At 41.8% G+C, this 20,938-nt stretch overlaps 1 long non-coding RNA gene across 1 annotated transcript; it reads left to right on the forward strand.

Moving 5' to 3' along the window:
- The first annotated feature begins 1,478 nt into the window (after positions 1 to 1,478).
- LOC148850931 (uncharacterized) lies at positions 1,479 to 4,326 on the forward strand. The gene is made up of 2 exons (XR_016099099.1): positions 1,479 to 1,584; positions 3,608 to 4,326. It is a non-coding gene; the product is annotated as an uncharacterized LOC148850931 (long non-coding RNA).
- Positions 4,327 to 20,938: the final 16,612 nt, after the last annotated feature.

A 20,938-nucleotide genomic window follows, 5' to 3' on the forward strand; every position in this document is an offset into this window, starting at 1 on the left:
CATTTAAGAAATCATTGTCGCTCCCATATGTTTGAACTGCCAAATCATCCGATCTTTGCCCATTTACTAACAAATGGCCTTCTTGTCAAAGTTTGGGGTCAAAAGTGGCCCTTTTTAGTCTTTTAGGGTCGAAATTTACCTTTTCCGCAAAGTTCACAGATTGATGGAGCCAAAAATCTATATGAAAAATAAAACAAATTACAAATGGCATCAGTTAGAGTAGAACCATGTACCATCCTAGACCTAGTTGTTGAAAACAAAGAATTAAGGTTTTAAAAATTAACTCGGAAATGGAATCATTTTAGCCATTGATTTTTAGGTTAGTGGTTCCACTATTCAGGTCAAACAGTTCAAACATGACAAATTTAAAAGTCATGTATATATCATTTTACACATTGGATTGGAATATTAGGATATGATGGATATAAATGTTATGAGTATGGGTAATCACGGTTTGTTTAATCAAACCGTGGAGCTTTTTTTGAAATTAAAACCGGGGTTACCAACTTTTGGAAAACCAACAGCCAAAACCAAAACGAAGCCGATCGGTTATCTGGTTGACTGGTTCGGTTCACCGATTTTTCAGCTTTTTTATATTTACAATATATTATAAAAATATATAAATATATAATAAAAACTATAAATATATATTATATTATATTTTAAATAGTAAATAATTTATTATATATATTTATATATAATGATATTTATTAATTTATAATATATATATATATATATATATATATATATATATATATATATATATATATATATATATATATATATATATATATATATATATACATAAGGGCAATTTCTTTAAACCACCCCTATTGTTTAGCTAATTGACTAACTCCACCCTTATTGTTTAGCTATTGTCTTCAAGTACCCTTAAGTTTTATGACGATTGTCTAAAACCTCCATTGCCGTTAATTTGTTATCACACTTCGTTCGCATGTGACATCACGTGAGTGATAATTGTTTTAAAATTCCTAAACTACCCTTATTGTTCACTGCCGCTATTAGAAGTTGCAATGGTGGTGATGATTTTAGTAGATCCAAAAACAGAGTTGAAGGGAGCGGAGGAAACCCCTATCCATTTTCCCATTGTTTTTGCCATCAAAAACCTGCTATAACAACGGCGGTGATTTTGGGTATTTTTGGAACCGTTTACGTTTATTGAAAAAACGGCTCCACATCAATGCCATACCAGCATTTGGTGGGATTAATGTTTTTTGGCTCAAAAAACATTCTTTTATGCACCCGTTTATAAAAAAACGCAAATAAATGTTTATCCATTTATTTGCATTAGTTTTCGTGCATATAGTCATTTTCTCGCTTCCCCCAACGACTGTGCGTTTCATAAAGTGCATAGCTGACATGGAGCTTACGTGTCGTATGATGTGGCACCCGTAAGTTTTGATCGAATGCAGCCCAATCTACCGTCCCATGATTTTCTTCTTTTTGTTTCCCTATTCGTTGAAACCTTGATCACGAGCAAGCTTGACACCGCCCGCAAATAGATGATCGGAGGAGTGACATCGGAGCCCGGAGGAGCAGTGGACGTCGTTCTTCGTCCGCAAGGTAATAGATCTATCGTTTTCTATTCTTTCAAATTTCCCCTCTGTTTTTTCCTAAGTTTTCTGTCTATCTTTTTCTTCTTTGAGCCTGTGTTCTTCTTTTAGCCCGCAAACAGATCTATCCTTTTCTCTCGTTTTCACCCTTTACTCTTCACGATGTATTTCTTCTTTGATTTTGAGCTTCAAAAGATACTCATTGATTGCATCTATCACACTGTCATCTTGCATTTCCTAATCCTTGTTAGAGACGGAATGAGAAGCATATCCGTTTTAGCTATAGTTGATTTTACTTGTTATACTGCAGAAGCAATTCGGCTAATTTGAGTGTTTACTTTAGCCATATACAATAGAATTTCAAAGACAAATTCTTCAGATTTGTATGATGTCAATTAGGTTGGGCTTTCAAAGCATAAAAGAGTAAAATGATGGATGCCCATGCGTATGAATAACTGTTGAAACTTGAAACACTTAACAATTCTATATACTATGAATAGATTAAAAAAAATGAAAGTTGGAAAATAGAAATATTCTAGCATTCAATAGAAATCTATACTATGAATAGTTTAAAAAAATGGTAGAATGGGTGATGGGTTGAATGGTCAAGTCATCGAAATAAAAAATCCAATATAGAGGTGATATCCTCATCTGATCTACCACAACCTTTAGGTTGTATTTGTTTTGACAGAAAATTAAAGGAAAACAAAAAGTTGAAGGAAAGTTTGTAAGTAATTTCAAATATTTTTATATCCTTAAATAGAAGTCTATCAGATTCAAATGCATGAGAGAATTTTTGTTAATCCCAGTTAAAGGTCAAAATAAGAAGATGTCTTTTTTATCAGAAAATAACACAAGTAAAATAGAAAATCATGGTCAGAAACTAAGAAAGGCAATAGATTCTCAAAAGAAAACAAGTAGAAGCAAGGCTGCCTCTATCAAACCAGTCTCTCTGACAATAGGCTTCAGGGCAGATGTGTAATGGACACCCTGCCTCTATCTCTGTCATCTCAGAGAACAATCTATTGATGAAACAGCTTGTCCATGAACTGCAAACCCCACATCACTGCAGTATAACAGAATGCATTCCAGTTAATGTGACTTCATCTGTTTCTACATCTACATCCTACATTTCTTCGAAAAATCTTAGTGGTTCCTTTTGACCTTCAATTTTGGGCATGACCTGTGACAGTTGCCGCCCATGCCACCATGTCTTCTCAGGAAAATCATCAAACAACTCTGCAACTTGTAGATATATATGTTTTGTTGCATCAAATATTCAGCGGCCACATTCTAGATATATACATTTTGTTGCATCAATAAAGATTTTACTCAAGCCTACCAACCAAAATAGTTTGGCAATGTATTTGCCACCCAGGATTGACATCGAGGGCTGCAGCACAAGCCTTAAAGAGGGCTGAGAAAGTAAAAAATACAGGGCATGTACCTCCCTTTCTCATAAACTTGGAGCAAATATTGACTCAGTGAAGGGGCTGTAGAGCAAAACCATCTAAAGAAATGGATTCAGGTGCTGGACCTAATAAAAAAGGATAGGGTGGGGGGAGGGTAAGGGTCCATGGATAAATAAAATTTAGTAAAGCATCCGGATGAGCTTGGCCAAGTGAGAATTGAGTATTCATATGGAATAGTTTTTTATAAAACTTTGTTAATTTATAATACATTTCCACCGTTGAATGTGGATTATATCATATTTTCATCGTTGGATCTAAAAATCGGTATTTAAATACAAGCACATGTAATTTGGACTGTTCGATTGACTAATGGATCCTATACACCAAAGTGAAAGTCTTACATTGAAAGATCCATATGGCTATTTCTTGAAAAGCCCCACCAAACAGCATGAAATGAAAAAACTTTTATTGTGCTGAGTTGTAAAGGGATGTTTCTTGAAATGCCTTAACCAAACAACAAAATAAAAAATATTTGAAGTGGGTGTTTATCGGATAAATATTTTTCTAATAAACGCCCATCAAATAAACGTAAACTAAACCAAACACATAATTTATTATTAGGAATGTTGTGTTCCTCTACAAGTTAGAAACCCTTTTGGGACCAGCCACCGCCAGAGAAAGGCCGTTATTGATTGTGGAAGCGGCGGCAACTGAGAATAAATTTGGGAGGATTCTGTTGTCGGATGCGATGGTTAAGCAGAAGAGGAGGGTAGAGAAGTGGAATTCTCTTGATGTGGCCACAACAGGGGGGTAGTGTTGGCGATGCATGTTCTGTGCTTATTTGCGCCTTTTGTTTTCAATTGGGGAGCGTTCTGGGTGGCTGTGGCGCTTTATGTGGTGACGGAAGTTGTAGTAGTGGCGGAAGTTGCAGCGGAAGATGAAGATCACGTCACACACGGTGTCACAAGTTAAGTAACATACCTTTGACTACAAGTGGCGAGACTGAGTAAGGAAAAAAGAGCAACTTCGATGGCCTTGTAAACTTATTTAAAACGAATCATGAAGACAGGAGGAGTGGCGACACCTTCTCGACCAATAAATTTTTTGCTTCACTTGTTAGTTTGGAGAGATATGTTGCTGGTTGAATTTCAGTTTCTTTCTCTCCGTTGAAGAGAGCTTCTACCACCAAATCCTCAATGGAAATAAATCTCCTTGTTAAAATTTTAGATGACTATGAGTTATTCCACCGATTTCTAAATCTGTATTGACTTTCATTTCTGAATGTCATTTATTCAACAGTGCATAATAGAATTAGAGAATTCGAGATCCGCTTGGGATTAATGAAAGGAGTATGTTTACTCGTCTATGTTACAAAGGCCACCACACCAACAACCAATTGGGATTCCTCTGTTCTTCGTTCTTCGACAAGAAGACGATTCCTAAAGCCTAAACAACTTATCAAGCTGGGCATGGTGAGGAATACTGTCGAAGAGCTGATAAAACTGAGAGACCATCTCCTCAATTGTCCACCTTTGCTTGCACTAGGTAATGGTGTGGTCCATTTCTACAACACCCCTACAAGCTGGTAAAACAGTTGGAAGTGTCGCATGGTGAAAAAACATAGGAGAAGAGGGCGGAGGAAGAAGGAGAAGAAAAAGAAAGAGTATTGGCGAGCTTCGGATCCACGTGTACAACACTATGATGTGCGCTGGATTGGTGAAAGAAGAGGTATGAACATATCCCCGTGGCAACGAGGGTTCGCGTTTGCCATGAAAGAGGGGAGTGTTGTCCTTGCAGGTCAGTTGGTATCTTCGAGAAGCTTTTGGGCATATTCCAATTAGGTTGGATTTAAAGGAGGCGGAGGGTAATGTTGGGTTTTAAAGCATAATCAATTCAAGACTGTCAAGATCACTCTCGCCATATCCATATTATTCAGATTTCAAGCCTCCAACACCTCCTTCCCCCACGCTACCCTAAAACTTGGTTGCAGGAATATGTTTCCCAAACTGACAAATGGTAAATACCAGAAGATACTCAGCAATTGGCGAGAAACACACAGTTCCGGCGTCGGCGTGTGGTGATGAATTAGATGATGGGTTCCGGCGGCAAAACACATTGTTCGTTGGGAAAAGGGATGAGGCATCATCATTCGAATTATTCATCAGTTGGGTTTCATTTTAAAATTTGAGAAATAGTGGATGAAAAATTCGACATTTCATTTCTTTCTGTTGGCGATGTCAATTTTTAGAAATAGTAAGAGTAATTTAAGATAATAATTAAACAGTAAATGTGGTTAGTCAATTTTTCGGTTCAATTTGGTTTTTCGGGTTTTCTTATTCGCCCCTAGTTATGAGAAGGGGTTGAGAATGAGAGTGCGAAGAGGGTTCAGTCAGCGACTGAGAAGAGAAATAATGTTGAGAAGAAGAAGAATAAGAGAATAAGAGTGATGGCAATGCCAAGCGATGGCGACAATAATAGTAGACTCTCTCTCATATATGAGATCATTCTATATTATTTGTTTTATTATTATATTTGTTGAGAATTTTAACTAAAATCTATTAAACCGCAAACCGTTTTCCATATTGAATGGTTTTACACTTAGACCATTCGGATCAATGGTTTGTTGACCAATTCAACTATTTTTGGTAAAATGACATTTCGATACTAAATTGGAACCGGTACCTTGGCCAATTTTCAAGCTGAACGATCTTACCATCTGGGTCAATGATAGTTTTAAAACCCTATAGAGAATAAACTAAAAAAATTAACACATTATTGCATGGTTTTTAAAACCGAGCCAAGCCGGATGGTCGGACCAAACAAACCGGTAACAAAAAATTTCTAAAACCCATTGAAAAAGTTAGAAAATCATTGACCCGGTGGCCAGCACCTCCGGTGTCCGACGGCAACATACACCAATCGACGGCGACAACGAACTTGTAAGCAGTAGTGAGAGTTGCGGGCCTTGTGGTGGCTAGAACTTGCAGCGGCGGATGAGGAACTTGCCTGCAACCAAGTTTGCAGTGGCGGACAGCGAGTTTGAAGCGACAGGTGAGGGTTTCCTAGCGGCAGTAACAATTGCAGCCACTTGCAGCAGCAATCACCTATGACAATCAATAGGGATCTTGGGTCCTCTAAGCAGCATTCTAGAGATGTATATGAAAGAGTTCGACAACACCATGCTCATCAATGTGCGAGAGGTGGCATCGACAATTAATCACGTAGGTTAGGCTATGGTGGAGAGAAAGATATGCGACTCGATCGTCTGCACTGAAATTGTGGCAGTGGCCTTGGGTGGCTCTGCTCCTTGTACATACCCCACTTCTAAGGGCTCTATTTCTTGCTTCAGACGAAGTAGATGGAGGATCCATAACTACTCCACCATCCAATGAGAGAGAGAAATAGATTTGCTGATGAAGTTTTGTGGTTTTTTTTTTTTCTGTTTTTTCTGTATATTTTTTTATTTTTTGTGATTTTTCTGTATATTTTTTAAATTTTCTGTATTTTATTTTTATATTTTATGTATTTTGTACTGTATTATTTTTTATTTAGATAGTTTTATTTTTTGTATTTTGTTATTTAATTTTATACTATTTTTATTTTTAATTTATTTATGATGTCATGGGTCAAACCATTCGATCCGAACGGTTGAACCTTTTAACCAAAAACCGGTCCCCTGACCGGTTCTGTTTCTAGTTCCTTTTTGAAAACCTTGCATTATTGGTCAATAAGTGCACCACAAGTTTCTAAATCTTTTGATGAAATGCACTGAAATATGGGGAATTCAACAAAGTGATGTTTAATACACCAAGTAGTGTCCTTTGAGACCTCCAACAAGGAGTTAATGGAGATCTAGAGCAAGTTTCAAGCTTTTCCTTTAAAGCCAGCACTTTGATCTCCACTAGAGAGCATACTGGAAAAGCCACGGACCGAGCAACATCAATGAACCATAATATGATCTTTGGCAAACTTGATGTAGCACCATCAAAATAATATAGTGCATAGGAGTAGGAGGCATTGCCACATCATGTTGGAGGAATAAGTAACATCACCCAAGTCTACTTTCTGAATGAGTCTGGATCTCCTGTCCACGAGAACTCTGTTCATGCCTGCCTACAATACACTACCCTCCGTGAATTGGGAACATCTTCTCCTTTATAATACTAGGTAGAGGATGAGATGTTCTCCATGTGTGGCTTTGATAAATGTGGGCAGAATTATCATGGACAGGTGATCCTGACTCTAAATGAATATCTTCCTCTATCCAAATGGACCCACATAAGTCACCAATCTATGCCTCGATCCTATTAACTATGACATAAGTGTTAAGGGAAGTAATCTCAAAGATCAATTTGCAGAGTGCTCGCCAAATTTGCCACAAAACTATTGATTACTTCGTAAACATTGAAATCACATCACTTCTATTAGGATCATCATCAATTTTACATTTTCACCCCATGGATAATCCAATCCCTAAGGTTATGTTTGGTTTGAAGGAAAAAATATGGAAATGAAGGGAAATGTAGGGAAACCTTTACAAGGAAGGGAAATGTAGGGAAAGGAAGGGAAGCCTTGTAAAGGTTTCCTACATTTCCCTTCCTTTCCTTATTTTTTCCCTCAAACCAAGTACAGCCTAAGGGTTCAACTCTTCTTTACCTCCACCCTGAGATTGAGAGAGGACATGAACCAGTCTAAGGTTCTGTTTGGAAGGAGTGCAAATACAAATATATAGAGTGCAAAACCTTGTATATTATACTATTTTGTATATATTTGCATTTGTACTCTTACCCATTAGAGTTTGGATCCACCGACCACATCCTATGCAGAAGATACTGTAGTCACACTTTGATAACATCTCTCCCATGAATTACAACATAGAGTACAAGAGATGACCTGAGACTCAGTTTGGAAAGAGTACAAATACAAATATATACAACACAAATACATACAAAATAATACATAATATAAGGTTTTACACTACATATTTACATTTGTACTTCTTTCAAATGATCACCATCCTGGCCCTGAAAATCCTGAATATGATCAATTGATAATCAACGTGTTAGGACTGTTTAACCAATAATAATGTCTCACATTATGAATGCATGCGATGTGAGAGATTGAAGTGATCGTGGCCCCTAGGGCATATAAACTTGATAGTCATCGTGGGCTTATTATTGGTTAAACAGCCCCTAAGACAGGAGTTGGGATTTCCTGCCAACAAAAAACAAAACACGTTCTAACACTTTATCAGCAATTTGATCTGATCATACATTTCACTATGGAACGGGGGCTATCATAAAGTGGGATCTGCCATGTATGAGATGTATCGGTGTCATGTGATATTGGAGTTCGGATTCTGTGGACCCTTCGGTCTACAAGATGGTGTACCCTCCAATAAATTTTGAACACGTCAGCTTGTACTTTTAAAGGAAAACTAACGGGATTCTTGTCTTAACGGCGAGTTGCATGATTGAACCGGATATTCAAACGAACAAACTCATCTTCTCCTCTATCATCCGAAATCCTCATTGCTCGGTCTGATCTAAACCCTAGTCTTTAACCAGACCATTGGTAGTGGTAACCAGCGGCATCAACGTCTAACGATAGTGATGAAGGAAGATTTGGCCCGACCTCTCTATTACGTGACACGTGGCAGAAACAACAACTCGGCAAAAGGGGCCAAGCCTAGGCGGGAACAAGGGGATACGAGCGAACTGAACTCCCTACCGGGGGCCCGAACTCACCCTTTGTAACAGCTCGGGATACACTTCGCCGAATTGACCTTGTAACAGCTCGGGTTACACCTCGCCGAACTGACCTTGTAACAGCTCGAGTTACACCTCGCCGAACTGACCCATCTTGTAACAGCTCGGGATACACTTCGTCGAACTGGCCCACCTTGTAAACAACTCGGGATACACTTCGCCGAACTAACCTGCCCTAATTACCTCCAAGCTCAAGACCGCCTCGCTCAGCACTTCGCATCACCTGGCACCAAAACCAAACAAGTCGTACCACGCCTGACACAAAGAAGTTCGTGCCCGAGGGCGCTGCGCCTGACTGACTTGGGATCTGACGTTTGGCGGCAGCACCCTAAACGGCCACCTGCCACCGCCACTGACACCGTCATCTCTAGTTAGATAGACGGTTAGGCAGTGACGGTTCTGTCTCAGCAGAAAGGACGACGACCGAATTGACAAGCACAAGGGTAATCATACCTGACCTAACAAGGGCCCCGGGACGAATGCACGAAGTGATTATAAGAGCTCCCTGCCCCCCGACAACGGAGGTATGCAAACTTTGCGCTATCTGGTATTACCTTGCTTTTGAAGGATTCTAACTTGAGCTTCGGAGCCTCTACACCGGGTTCCCCCCGGAGCTTCCCCATCTCCTCCGTTTCAGGTTCCCTGCTACCCCATTCGGAAGCAAGGCCACGGACAGCTAAGACCGGCCGGATCGCGCTCCATCAGATAGACCAGCAACTACATTCCCCTCTTCTTCTCATACAGGTTAGGGTTCTACCCTACCCTTCAACTGGGATTCTTTTTCATTCTTCACCGGCGGTCGCCGGCCTGTGCATCTAATACCAGAAATTGAACTATTAATATTCAAAGTCCACATGTTCATTTTGGACTCTCCAACATTTAGTTTCTTCAGATTGGTCCAGCCAGAAATTTGTTCTGTTCAGATTGATTTCAACATTTTGCACAGGAGTTCATTTTGAGATGCCAATATATCGGTGCTGTTGGACAAAATGGCTGCAATTTTAGCTTGCTTAAAATGGCTGCAATTTGAAATGTATTTGTCATTTGATAAAAATAAAGTGATTGCATTCAAATGCATCAAATGTGTAGACGCTGCAACTAAGAATCGTTGATAGGCTGAGTTTTGTTGATCCCGACTTTGGATGTTAACCAGTGGTCGGTTGAGGGTAGGAAGAACCTTAACCTGACGAGGAAAAAGAACTAAGGTTAACCTTAACCTTAACATTGCCGCTTGCCGCTGCTTACCGCTTGCCGCTGGTTGCCACTGATTTAGAGTTAGGGTGCTGCTTGCCGCTAGTTGAATGATTCACCGCCGATGGTCGGTGAATCAGTGAGGATGCCGCCGGTTTCTGTGTTCTTGAAATAAGGCTCGGGTGACTTGAAAATGGGGGAGAGGAGTTGAAACGATGGGAAATATTCTCCCTCTCGATTGATTTTGTTTTCGTCCCCTCCTGTTCCTGCCCGGTTCACGGTTATTTAACCTAATGGCGACGAGGGATACTCTCAGTTTCGAAGGGGCGATGTGCACGCCTACTATTGGAGGGTTCACGTGCCCCGTAAACCTAGGGGTCCATTGAATATGGACTCGTGGTAGTTATTGACAGGTAATCCGTACTCTTAACACAATCATCAGCTGCGAGTTCAGATCTGTCCTCACAGAATGCGCCCAAAAAACGCCCCACATGCACATCTCAGTGTGCATTGAAAATATCTTACATATTTATCATTGGGAGAGGTGTTTTCAATAAACGGTTAAAATGTGCTGTGAGACGTTTTTTGGGGCAGATTTGAGCTCATCAGCTGCAGAATCGCAACTGAGATCACCAACATTGATCCAAGGTTGTTCTTTTAATTATTTTATCATTTGTGGCGTCAACACTCTGCCTCTCTGATCAAGAGATGTATACATCTTCTTTTATCAATTGAATACCACTAAAGAAAGCCAGACGTTTATAGAACACCAGAGCATGATACCCAAAACATGTAAAATGTCATTCCATTTGCTTTATCATGGATCAGAGCGAAGAGAGCATAGAGCTTATGCTTACATTAAATTCATACAACACATTAAGCTAGACTTCCATGATCTACATATTCTTTAGTATAGCATCACTTACATCAACCACAAATTTGTTCACTAGGTCTACGAAGAAACGGTTTCTGATCAAGGAATAACAAATTAAAACTTCCTTCAAATCGACAACTTGGTCCAACTCGCTTGATTCCATCTCAATTATCCTCCCCAAAGTCTCTGAGCAAGTTATCAACCTCACCTCTTTGCCTTCTACGTCTTCTTTGTCCTCTTTCTTGCTTTCTCCAATCACTACATCTTTCAGTTTTTGGTTCTGATTAGATGCATTCTGAGTGCTTTCAAGGCTTGCGGTTGCATTGACGACGATGTCGTCCACATGCTGACTACTATTATCTCTCTCAGCTTCCATCGATGCCGTTTCTTCGATATTATTGCTTCCTCTTTGGATAATCTTGGTAGGGTTTTCTTAGCGTTGCTTGTTCTGATTGTCGGCGTCCCTTTGGTCTTCCGCTCGCATGCATCGGTGGAAGCAATACAACCCAAGTTTATGAAGAGTATCCATAGAAACCTCTGTACACGCTTTTGATCTGCTTGCAGTTGCAGATAAGCTGGGGCTCTTGGACGGAATTTTCATTCTCGACATTGCTATCCTGTCTGTGTCTGTGCTTCTTCCCCTTTATAAAAGAAGGCTGGTGTGCATTCTTTATTGCCGTGGGGCTTGGAGTGAAACTCGACACTTTGTCTTCCACCATTCTTTAATCTTTTGAGCTGCTTTTGCTTTAGAAAAGGTAGTTGACTTCGCTGATTTCTGGTCTCAGGCGCGCTCTCAATTGGATTGAAGGTGAAAATGGGGGATTACATTAACCCTAAATCCGGGAAAAAAAGGTAGGCTTGTGGGGTTGACTACTCGAGTGAGTCATAATTCGGCGTTATGAGTAAAAGTAAGGGTGAACATTCGATTTATTTGATAAAAAATCGAAATGAATAAGCTGAAATTATAAAAAATTAAACTTAAAAAATGATAACTGAATCTAAATCGAATTATACAAAAAAAAAACTGAAGAATAATCGAAATCCGATTTTTTGATCAATTTTCAGTTATTTTGATTAAAACCAAATTTCAATAATATATACTATATTATATATATATATATATTATAACATATAATATGTATTATGAAATCAAATTTTGTTATATATTATATATTATGTAATAAAGATTGGTTAATTTATTTTTTTCGATTAATTGAATTTCTAATTCTAAAAAAACTAAAACTAATAATTGATTCCAGCTTGATCGGATTAACTCTTTAGGCATACTCTTTTTTTTTTTTTTTCGCTTGGGGCTATACAACAGGAGTGGTCTATTCTTTACCAAAAAAAGAGGCTTTTATTTCCACCAAAAATAAACCATAACCCCCTACCTTGGTGGGGGCAGGATTTGATCTTTAGTGAATTTCATGTATCCATACCAATGAAACAATGTAAACACCGTGCCAACTAGTTTAGTTGGTAAGGGTCTCATGCTGGTTGTAGCGGAGACTTAGGACAAATTTGGCTTGCACCTGGGATGGAGGTTATGGATTTGGGTTCCCCCTGCTGTGTCGTATCGGCTCATGTTAGAACTTATTTTATTGGGAGCATATCCCAATCCAGGAATCTGATGAATAACCACCTTGGTTGATTAGCATTTTAATGATACAAATAGTTACCATGTACATTGGGGGTAGTGACAGATAGGTGATCCGAACTTTCAATTGTAACACTTGATTACGCTAAACTCTCAAAAATGGACATTTGGGTTTATCCGATAGTATTCTGTTAATTAATCATTACATAATGTAAAAAAATACCCTTATTGTGTATTTCTGATATCATTCTCAAGTAACTGAATGTCTCTCCAATAATACGTTTTCACATCGACAGTAAATAATAAATTCAAAATTTTCGATGATGGCATTCTCTAGTGATGATTTTATTTTGTATACCGATTCCAAAAATATATGAGAATGGTATTTTTATATTATGTAATATTTAACTGACGGATCACTAACATATGGACCCAACTGTCTATTTTTAAGAGTTCAGGGTTCTCAAGTGTTCAATTGAAAGTTTATGGTACCTATCTGTCACTACCCGCAGATTATAGGGCACCTATTTGTAATTTACCTTTTTCAATATCATGTTTTTTCTTGTTTGGTATCATAGTCCAACCTAAATAAAATAAATCTTCATATTGGCATGTGCCTACGACATTTTGGTAGGTGGAAAATAACGTCCACCTTGAAAAAAGTAGTTTGTACCTACAACTGGGTAGGAGCCAAATATTTCACCAAGAAAATTCATTAGCTCTAGGTTCTTTGCAACACAATTTTTGCTATGGCTCAGTTTGGAAGGAGTACAAATGCAATTATGTGGAGTGCAAAACCTTGTATTTTCTATTATTTTACTTGTATTTGTGCTGTACAAATTTGCATTTGTACTCTTTCCAAACTGAGCCTCTAGTGTAAAAGTAGGACAATGCAAATGAGTTGAATGCATATTTTGTTTTGTCTTTTTTTTTTTTGTTTTAAATTTTACATTTTCTTGTTTATTTTGTAGCACAAGTGAAGTAGAATAAAAGCTAAAATAAAGTAAAATAAGTTAAAAATATATTAGAATTTAAGCCCTTTTGATTTGCACTCTCATGTACTTATGTTAATTAATAAAGTGTGCATGTGCTTTGCACATGCTGCTTTTTAATGATGATGATGATGATAGTAAATAATAAGTTTCCATTTTTTCATATTTATATATCTATAATTTTTTATTTGTCATACTGTTGTTTAATGTGATAAATATATGAGATTAGAAACGTCTCCAACTGTTTTCTTCATTTGTTGTATCTTTACACTTTTCGTGCCTTTTCATCTTTTATTATTTTTAGTACTATTATTTATTTTGACATAAAGGGTATACACATTTAACTCAAAAAATGTTGAATTATTGACTCACCACCAATTAGGAAAACAACTCAGATTTTGGATTGGTTTTGAATTTATATTTTATTTACTTCATTAATAAAAATAATAATTATTTTTATATGTATTTTTCTTTAATATGGTTTATTGATACAAAATATTAGAGGTATGTGCACATGTTTTCTACATAATTTATATATTTTTTGTGTTTTTACCTTTTCTATTTTTTTTAATTTAATTATGACTCTGAGGGTTGATACATTTGACCTGAAATGTTGAATTGTTGATTTATCGCCAAATACGAAAACAATCTCACTTTTGGATTAATTTTAAATCTCATATTTTATTTCCATCATCAATAAAAAGTTAAAAGCAATTCTTGTTTATTGAGTTTAAATTTTAATACAATTAATATAAAATATTAGAAACGTGTCAAATGTTTTTTTGTAAAGTTTTTATTGTCAATTTTTGTATTTTTATTTTTATTTTTATTTTTAAATTTTATTGTTTAATTGTGAAATTAAGGGTTGATACATATGATCTAAAAAGATTGAACTATTGAATTGCCACCTGAAAAACAATTTCATTTTTTGGTCAATTTTACATTTTAAATTTTATTTTCAACATCAATAAAAACAACTATTATTTATCACACTTGTTTTTCTTTAATATGGTTAATATAAAATACTAGACAAAATTACTAAATGTTTTTTTTTATACTTTTTTATTGTTACATAATGTTATTTGATGATGTGCGATCCGGCCGGTCTTAGCTGTCAACGACCTTGCTTCTGAACTGAATAGCAGGGAACCTGAAACGGAGGAGATGAGGAAGCTCCGGGGGGAACCCAGTGTAATGGCTCCGAAGCTTAAGTTAGAATCCTTCAAAGACAAGATAAAACCAGATAGCGCAAAGTTTGCATACCTTGTTTGTTGGGGGCAGGGGGCTCTTATAATCACTTCGCGCACTCGCTCCGAGGCCCTTGTCAGGTCGGGTTTGATTACCCTTGTGTTTGTCAATTCGGTCATCGTCCTTTCTACTGGGACAGAACCGTCACTGCCTAACCGTCTCTCTAATTGGAGATGGCGGTGTCAGTGGCGATGGCAGGTGGCCGTTTAGAGTGCGGCCGCCAAGCGTCAGATCCCAAGTCAGTCAGGTGCAGCGCCCTCGGGCACGGACTTCCTCAGTGTCAGGCATGGTACGACTTGTTTGGTTTTGGTGCCCAGAAGGTGATGCAGAGTGGTGAGTGAGGCGAAGTCTTGAGTTCGGAGGTATCTATAGGGCAGGTCAGTTCGACGAGGTGTATCCCGAACTGTTACAAGGCAGGCCAGTTCGGCGAGGTATATCCCGAGCTGTTACAAGGTTGGCCGGTTCGGCCCGAACTGTTACAAGGTTGGCCAATTCGGCGAGGTATATCCCGAACTGAGGTAGGCCAGTTCGGATTACTTTCTGGTTTTGGGCTAAGGGTGAGTTCGGGCCCCCAGTAGGGAGTTCGGTCCGCTGGTGTCTCCCCTTGGTGTTCACGCCTTAGGCTTGCTTTTTTGTCGAGCTGTTGCTTTTGCCACGTGTCGCATAACTGTGAGGTCGGGCCAAATCTTCCTTCATCAATTGCCCCCCCACTCCTCGTGCCAAGGGTCTTGCCCTGGTGCGGGGAGTTTCGCGAGGTGGTAGGTGGATTTGTCCCGTCCTTTGAATCTTGACTGCGCGAGTTGCTTTTGCCAGGGTTCTTCGGTTTTCCGAGAATGCGGGAAACGTGCCTACTACTCATAAATGTTGATGGTTGTGACAGCGCTCGTTTAAAATTTCAAAAATTCGCGCCGCTGGGACGTGATAGCGGGTCATTCAAACTTGAAAAAAGCGTGCCACTGCCGTACGTGCGCAGGCGGCTATTAGGGAGACGTGCGGCGCAGTCAGTTTCAGAAAGACGTGTATCGGCGCGACATCGGTTTCAAGAAGGCGTGGCGTTGTCGTTTCGCTCTTTTCGGAAAGGCGTGCGCCAATCACGTCTCGGCCTCATGGGACGTGTGGTCAGCACAAATGTGGGTCGTCGGATCGTCTTTGATATGCACGGTCGGTTCTTGGTTACTGTAGCTATAAATAGTGGGGGACCCCAGTCAATTTGACACTTCTGCGGTTTGCCTACTGAGCTCGCGTCCAACTTTTCAGCTCGCGTCCAAGTTTTTTCAGCTCGTGTCTAGGCTGGTTACATAGCCTCCAAGGTTTTTTTGGCTTGTTCCCATCTCCAAAGACTTACAAACTTTCTTCCGGTGAGTACCTTCCGGAATCCACCTCCTTTCCTCAATGTCTAGCTTTGATAGCTCAGACGTCTCTTCAAGTAGGACTGACGTAGGTTCTACAAACCGAGTCGTATCCCCCGACTGCCTCAGTGATCCTGAGGTGGAACTCGGGGACTATGAACCAGTAGGCCGAGCCGCTTCAGGCAGTTTGGCGTCTACCTCTCGCCGAGATCGGATGCTAGACAGGTTTGGTCCCTCGACCATGACGCCTGAGGGGCTTCAATCTATACTTATGTCTTACAATCTTCTTGGGGGGTATACATATTTTATTCCTCCGAGTAGCTTTCCTTGGGAACACGGTCCTGATGAGATCGTGATTTTTCGAGAGTAGCTCGCTGCGGGGTTGCGACTTCCTTTCCACCCCCTTCTCGTCTAAGTCATAAACCACTTCGGTGTCACCATTGGCTAACTTCATCCAAACTCTATTCGGAACCTGGTGGGGACAGTTTCCCTTTTTTGCGAGCAGAATTTCCCCTTAGACTTAGAGATATCCTCCTCCATCTTGATGCTTAAGAGACAGGCGGGTTCTCTTCCTGGGGGAAGACGGGCGTATTACCTTTCTCCTCGCCCGGGCTTTAAGCTTCTACACGATCTTCCTAATAAGGTCCCGGCATGGAATCGGGACTACTTCGATGTGCGAAGTGCACAAGGATGGCCCTTTCAGACCAGGTGGGGTGAGGTCGCTCCTGATTCAGGTGTTACTCTTGATAAAGAGACGGTGAAGGGCCTCCGGCAATGGGCACGGCAAGGTTTAAAGTGCCATCACTACTTAACGGAGGCCAGGCTTATTACGGCCGGCCTGAGTTCGGGTAGGTTTCTAGTTATGCGGTTTCTTGCTTGCTTTGTTCCTTCATTTTTTCTGATGTCGAACTCGTTTCTGCAGGTGTGATGGACGCGGAGAGAACTCGTGGGGGAGTCTGTTCCAAGGTATGAAGAGGAGGAAGCGGGTCGTCAAGTGAACTCGTACCGAGCTGCCCCCGGATGAGGAGCCTCAAGTTCCAGACCACACGCTGGAGGATCTGCCCAGGGAGCCCGAGGTGACTCCACCGATGCATGAAGCTGCTGGGGCGCCTTACGCTGAGACCACTTATATGGGCGCTCCTGCTCACTCTGGGTCCGCTCATACGCAGGCTGGGCCCTCGGGTTCGGGAGCTCAAGGGGAGTTCAAGAGTGTGTTGACGCCGAACTACGCTCTTCAGAAGAGTAGGGAGGCTACTTTCCCTGAGGAGATCGCGGCGTGGACCGATCTTCCTTTGAATCAGGTCGCCTGCCGCGCCATAACACATGCTATGGTGGTAAGTCATATTCCGTCAGCCTTTTTCATTTTCTGTCGCTTTTGCTGTTATTGCTCACTTGTTTCTTTTGGTAGGTGAATTCTTCAATTCATGCCTTAGCAGCCCAAGTGGAGAGGAGCTCGCGACAGGCGCGAGCTGCTGAGGCTGCCGCCCATGCTACTGAAGAGGCTTTTCGTGCTGCAGAGGCGAATACTCGAGCTGCCGAAGAGGATGCTCGCGTCGCAATGGCCAGGCAGACAAGGTCTCAGCGTGACGCCGAGGCCATGGGGGTAGTTGTCAAGCACATGGCGGACTTGAAGTTGGATTTGCAGCATCAAGTCGAATATCTTCAGGAGGACATCAGGGAGAAAACACAGATTTTTTCCCAAGGTATTGAAGATGCCAAGAAGAAGGCTGTTGAAGACTACATTGCCTCTCCGCATTTTGACGATCTGATGGTGGATTCTTACAGAAGGGGGTTCAAACTGAGCAGGTGGATGATCCAGAACACGTACCCTGACCTCGATGTTAGTGCCATATCCACTTCACGTATAACATAGGAGATGGCCAATGCTGCCGATGACGAGCCGAACTCTGAAGGAGAGGCAGGGCCTTCGGGTGTTGTTGAAGTGCCTTCTGATGGCAAAGAAGTAGCTCTGAGCATGTAAAGATTTTTTTTTGTACGTCCCTTCTGATAGCCAATGTACTCCTATTTCTTGCAACGGAATAGATAATCTTTTTGCCCAAGTGTTCCTTTTTCTCGAACTGATTCTTTGTCGAACTGAATATGCCACTTTCTTGTCCGGGTTATTATACTTCCGCGACCTGTTTTTCCACGAAGGCTTTTGCAGCGAACTGATTTTTTGCCGAGCTGATAATATGCCCGACTTTTCTTTGCTTGTTTATGCCGAGATTCCTCTTGGCTCTGCATCGTGACCCATAGGACTTGATTTCGTCCACTTCGCTTGGCGGTTTATAGGTAGTATCGCCTTAAGTTCACGATGTTCCACGCTCGAGGTACTTGTTTGCCTTCCAAGGTTTCGAGTTTGTATGCCCCCCCGAGTGCTCTCTTTACTTTATAGGGCCCTTCCCAGTTTGGTCCAAGTTTGCCCACGCCGGGTTCGGGCACCATAATCTTATGAAGGACCAGGTCGCCGACTCGGAAGCTTCGTTGCTTTACTCTAGCATTGTAGTAGCGAGCTACCTGCTGCTGGTATGCCGTTGTCCGGATGTGCGTGAGGTCCCTTACCTCGTCCAATAGGTCAAGGTTGGTACGTAACTCATCTCCGTTTGTCCGATCATCGTATGTTTCTAGTCACAATGTTGGTACTTTGATTTCCGCCGGAATCACTGCTTCAGTGCCGTAGGTGAGGTTGAAGGGGGTTTCTCCCGTGGCGGTTTTTTCTGTAGTTCGGTGAGCCCACAAGACACTTGGTAGCTCTTCGGCCCACAATCCCTTAGCTCGATGCAGACGTGCTTTCAGTTCGTGCAGGATGGCTCTGTTCATTACTTCCGTCTGACCATTTGCCTGCGGGTGCACGACTGATGTGAAGTTTTGCCGAATCCCCATGTTCTGGCACCACTCTTGGAACTTGATATCCTCGAACTGCTTGCCGTTGTCGGAAATTAGTACCCGAAGTAACCCGAAGCAACATACTATGTTCATCCAAAAGAAGTTCTGTATGTTTCGGGCCGTAACAATTGCTAGAGGTTCGGCTTCTATCCACTTCGTAAAGTAATCTACTGCAACGACTAGGAATTTTCTCCCACCTGTTGTTGGTGGGAATGGCCCTAGGAGGTCGATGCCCCATTGTGCAAAGGGCCACGGGCTGGTGAGGTATTTGAGGTCGGAGGCAGGTTGATGGTGGATATTGGCGTGCTTCTGACACTTGTCGCATTTTCTGATGAGCTCGACAACTTCTGCCTTCATAGTCTATTATGTCGTATTTGGCTGCCTGGCGTTGCACCCTCTTGGCCGCATTGCGTTCTGCAGGGAGGGTTCCGTCTATCAAGAAGCTCGCAAGTGGGTCGATCCTGCTCGGCTCTGCTTCCAGGACGGGAGCGACCTCCTCTGCCCCCCCGAGAATACTAGGCCGAGGTAAGTCCTCTATGTACACGGTTCTCATGTTGTTGTGACTTGTGCTGGCTAACCGGGACAGAGCGTCGGCCTCAGTGTTCTCTGACCTCGGGATTTGCTTGATGAAGTGTGACTGGAAGTTGAGCAGGGCCTCTTTTACTTTCGCCAAATATGCGATCATGGAGAGCTCGCATGCTTCATACTCGCCTGTAACTTGGTTGACCACGAGCTGGGAATCACTGCAGATGACCAAGTGCTTTGCCTTTACCTTTAGTGCTAGGTCCAACCCAGCTATCAGTGCTTCGTACTCTGCCTCGTTGTTGGATGCCGCGAACTCAAAGCGTAGTGCGTATTGTAATTTTGTGTCACCCGGGCCGCATAAGACTATTCCAGCCCCGCTGCCTTGCTGGTTCGAGGAACCATCCACGTGAAGGATCCAGGGCTCCTCATCCCAGTTCGCGTTTCGCCTGACCAGGAGAGATGCCACATTGGCTGCTACTTCACGGGGTTTAGACTCTATTGGCTTGGGAGCTCCGGGTTCGCCCAAACTGGGGACCTCAAGCTCGACCTGTAGGGCTTCGTGGCTGAAAGTGCACTCGGCGATAAAATCTGCCAAAGCTTGGGCCTTAATAGCAGTTCTTGGCTTGTACTGGAGGTCGTACTCGCTGAGTTTGATGGCATTTTGTCAGTCGACCGGAAACCTCGGGTTTGAGTAAAACTTGTCTCAGAGGTTTGTCAGTCAGGACGATGACTGTGTGAGCTTGGAAGTATGGGCGGAGTTTCCGAGCTGCTGTCACCAATGCGTATGCTAGCTTTTCTATCTGCGGGTACCTTGTCTCTGCTCCCTGCAAAATTTTACTAACATAATAGATGTGTCGCTGGACCCAATCTGTTTCTTTTATTAGTACCGAACTGACCACCTCGTCGCTTGCCGAGAGGTATAGTTCTAAGACCTCGCCCTCCTCGGACCGGGCTAAGGTCGGCACACTAGCGAGGTAGCCTTTTAACTCGTCAAACACGAGCTGGCAGTCCTGGGTCCACTCGAACCCTTTGCCTTTGATTGCTTTGAAGAAAGGTAGGCAGCGGGGGGGGGGGGGGGGAGGGGCAGAGGAGGAAGTGGTGGTTGGTTCAGTGGTAGTTGGGGGAACTGCTGTTGATAGTGATACTGGGAGATGTTGTGCAGCATTTGGTGCTGGTGAAACTGGTGCTGCTGGAACTGTTGCATTTGGACTTGCATTGCTCGCATTCACTGCATCAGGTCGTCCAACCGGTTTTGGCTGGCTGCCAGGGGGATGGCAGTCGGTTCAGTAAATGTTGTCTCAATAGGGGGAGGAAATGGGATGCTTGTGGCAAGAAGGTTTACGGGCGCCACTGCTTGTGGCGCATTCAAGCCGGGGATCCCATCCACCGAAAGGGGGATGGTGAACTGTCCAACGCACACCACGGGGACTTGAAGTTGTTCCCCGGTGGTGTTTGTCTCCGTGCCATGTCCGGCGTTGCTGGAGGAAGCCATGAGTGTTGGGTTTTTTGAAGAAAAGGGGTT

This window comes from Nelumbo lutea, chromosome 5, assembly GCF_056320005.1.
Source record: "Nelumbo lutea isolate HS-2025 chromosome 5, American lotus-T2T, whole genome shotgun sequence".
NCBI lineage: Eukaryota > Viridiplantae > Streptophyta > Magnoliopsida > Proteales > Nelumbonaceae > Nelumbo > Nelumbo lutea.